Here is a 3,561-nt window from a genome sequence, read left to right on the forward strand (position 1 = left end):
CTCCACTGTGACTCGAAGCAGCTTTATTTTGGCTGTCTGTAACAGGCCATTATTAAAGAGTAAAGTTAAGTTGGCTATAGTGGACAAATTAAATGTGTATTTCACTAAGTAAATTCAGTTAAGTATACATTTTATGTACCTGTAATTTAGTGGGCAACTGATGGAGTATCAACAAATAAACTCTTGTTACAAAGTTCCACATTGACTTTCATCAAGACATTCTCTTTATAGATTCACCTTTGAGCTGTGCTATTTTTGGAAGATTATGTATGTAGATGGTGTTCATATGAAATCTGTTAACTTCATAAATATGCTGCAAGAGGTGCAAAGAGCTTGATTTTACGTGTGTTTTCTAAGCCTCTTTGTTTTTAATAGCACTTGTTTCAGAGTGACCATTATGCTAGTATCTTAGTCTGCTAGTTCCCATTCTTTATTCAAATATTTATAAGTCACTGTTCATGGTCTGCTAACATTATTTTTGTGCCACTTGCATTGGGTACAAGTACATGTTCAGATTAAAAGCTTTGAAACTAAATCCGGTGATTAGGCCTGACTAGAATAGACCCATTGAATGAGTAGAACTTGGTAGCGTAAACAATTTTGTATGTCCTATTCATTCATTGGATTTGCATTTGTTGAGACTAACTACTGAATTTCACCCAAAATGATTTGAGACCAGGTTATCTTAAGGCAGAGGTATGAGTCATTCATCCAGCGTCCTGTGCTGGAGCCGCTAGAGCACAAAAAAGTTCCACCAGAAACAAAGCCCTTTTAAAAACAAAGTGCAGGCATATATGATTTACTTGAGAAAAGGTAGTGTAGCTCCTGGAGTGGCAGGGACCAGGGAAATGGAGACTGGAGAAATGGTCCCTGACTTTTGGAGACTGTCCACTTCCTTGAGGACTGCCTTCAACTGTATGATCCTGCCTGATTATGCAGATCAGCTCAGAGGTTTTTTATCTGATTATAAGATAAAAACACTGAGTTTGTGAGCAAAGACAGGTGATGGTCAAATAGCTGTGGAATGTTCTTCACTTACTCATTCCCACAGCTATGGAATGTCCTTTCTTTTTAAAAAATATTTTTCTTGTAAATATACATACATATATGCACACACCTTGTGCATAAAATCAGCAAATCAACTACAAATGTAATACAATACAAACAAAGGCACTAAGTAAATTTACAGCGCTTCATAAATAAAGGTTAATAATAATAATAATATTGTCCCACTTGCTTTTCAGAATTTGAACAGCTTACTCATAATAATTTCTAGTTTGCCAAATGTATTTTTGTACAATTCTCCTTGTGTATGTTGTTTTTTGAGGGCAAGACCTTGCAAAGCAGCTTATAAATACTTTGAATAAATAAAGGAATGGGTACTACAGTTGGCCCTCCATTTTTGTGGGAGATCCATTCCGGATGCCCTGCAAAAATGGAAGCTCGCACATAGTCAAGTCCCATAGGTTTGAATGGTCGTGTGCATGTGGCGGGTATGTGTGCCGGGCATGTGCCCAATTAAAAATATTGGAGGTCACTCCTCTGCATATTTCCGAGGTTGTGGATCCCAGATCTGCGAGTTAGGAGGGGCAACTGTAGTAGGTTATGATACTGGTAGAGAGCGTTAATAGCAGCACTTAAAATAATTGCATCTTCTTTGTTTTCTCTTTAATAGCAAGCAGAAGTTTTAGAAGAAAGTGATGATGAAGATGAAGATAATGCTGATGAGGTTTTTGGCTTCATAAGCCTTTTAAATTTAACTGAAAGGAAGGTTAGTAATAAAACCTTGTTATAGGTTAATATATTTTGTATATTTTGATGATAGCCCATAAAATACACTGTGTAATTTTGCACATGAAATTATACTGCATTGTTAAATATGTATTAAATTGATTTTGTTCAATACACACACACTGCACACATAACAGATACGTGTTATTTCTTCGCCACTGTTTGCTAATGTGAATTTTCAGCTTGTTTATCTCTTATCTTTGGTTATGCTAAAGTAATATGATTTTCAAGAATTTATTTGTCTCTTGTATTTGTTGTCCTCAGCAGTTTATACAGAAGATTATTTCATTTTTTTTAGGTCACACAGCTGCTTTCTGTGACTCTAAGCAGTAGAATGCAATTCCTTGGTTGCCATTTTAATTAGACTTACCTCCCACTCCTCCCCATGTTGCAATCCTTACTTCTTCAATAATTTTTAAAAGAAATCCCTACAAAGCATTAAAAGTCACAGCACAAAATTTGCTACAAACCAGTGCCTGGAAGGTCTCTTTTCAACTTGTGTTATGTAAATAATTATTTTATATTGAAAAGAAAATCTGTCCTTTGATTCTTAGGGTACTGAGTGTGCTGAGCAAATTAAAGAGCTGGTCTTAAGCCAGTGTGAGAAGAACTGTGAGCTGAATATGGTTGAACAGCTGGATAAGCTTCTAAGTGACACAACCAAGCCTGTGGGCTTCCTACTAAGTGAAAGATTCATTAATGTACCACCCCAGATTGCTCTGCCCATGCACCAACAACTGCAGTAAGCGTCTTTCCAAAATCACTTTTGAACTGTAATTTCTATCCTTGGGTAACCTCTGAAAGCTTATTTAAATGGAAATGTGTAGAATAGGAAGAAAAAGAGAAAAAAATACCATATACTTAAGGAACAGAGCCTGAGAATCAAGCAGCTGAGTATTGTAGTTCTGTGTGGTAGTGGGTAAAAATACACAATGTTTCATATATTGCGAATTTTACTTGTATGTGAAACCATTTTGTGAGGAATGAAAAAAAGCATTTTTTAAAATTATGCAGCAGTGTGTTGGATCCTGTTAAAAATGTTGTTCAGAACATTTGGGAGGGGGGTGTTTTGTGGCTGGAAGACAACTCACTAAAAGCAACTGCATTAATATTTTATTGTAGTGGTTAATGTTTGTGGTTTTTGAAAGGCAGGATGGTCATAGAGACTAATCTGTGCATTGCTGAACTTGGAATGATTAGATGAAATTTATTTCAAAATTGTATGTCAGATGACGAGATCATTAGGGAATACAGACTAGTAAATCGAGGCCATGTCAGAGAAAAATCCTAAACTCTAGAAAGAATTTGGCTTGTTTGTGCTAATGGAAGAATAATTTGCTTTTTTGTGGGGTTTCTTTTTCTTGGTTTATTGGGAGCTCTTAAACCAAAGCAACACAGGCATGCCTGATTTATAAAACATCAAATCCTCCCTGAAACCAGGTGCAGAAAAGAAAGGGCAAAGGGGAGGAGTGACGGTGGGAAAATATTGGCAAAGAGCTGGTTCCCAACCTGATAAATTGTGATTTATCATACTGGATGTGTTATCTTTGAATTGGGCCAAATTGTTAAAAAAAAAAACAACCCAACTTGAATTTAAAATGATAGTATGAACATAACAAAAGCAAGAATGGTTGTGTAGCATCTTGGGTCCAAAACACAGTGCAGAAATAATCCAGTTAAAGCAGTCTCAAACTGAATTATTTCTGCAGTGTGTTTTGGACCTTGGAGTCCGTACCATGATTGCCTGTTAAGCACACTGGCTTTGGTACA

The 3,561-nt window shown here is 36.3% G+C and overlaps 1 long non-coding RNA gene across 1 annotated transcript; it reads left to right on the forward strand.

Annotated features, from left to right (window-relative positions):
• The first annotated feature begins 21 nt into the window (after window positions 1-21).
• LOC121918124 lies at window positions 22-2,533 on the forward strand. The gene is made up of 2 exons (XR_006101160.1): window positions 22-1,771; window positions 2,346-2,533. It is a non-coding gene; the product is annotated as an uncharacterized LOC121918124 (long non-coding RNA).
• The last annotated feature ends 1,028 nt before the right edge of the window (window positions 2,534-3,561 follow it).

The sequence above is a fragment of the Sceloporus undulatus genome, unplaced genomic scaffold, assembly GCF_019175285.1.
Source record: "Sceloporus undulatus isolate JIND9_A2432 ecotype Alabama unplaced genomic scaffold, SceUnd_v1.1 scaffold_4790, whole genome shotgun sequence".
Lineage (NCBI taxonomy): Eukaryota > Metazoa > Chordata > Lepidosauria > Squamata > Phrynosomatidae > Sceloporus > Sceloporus undulatus.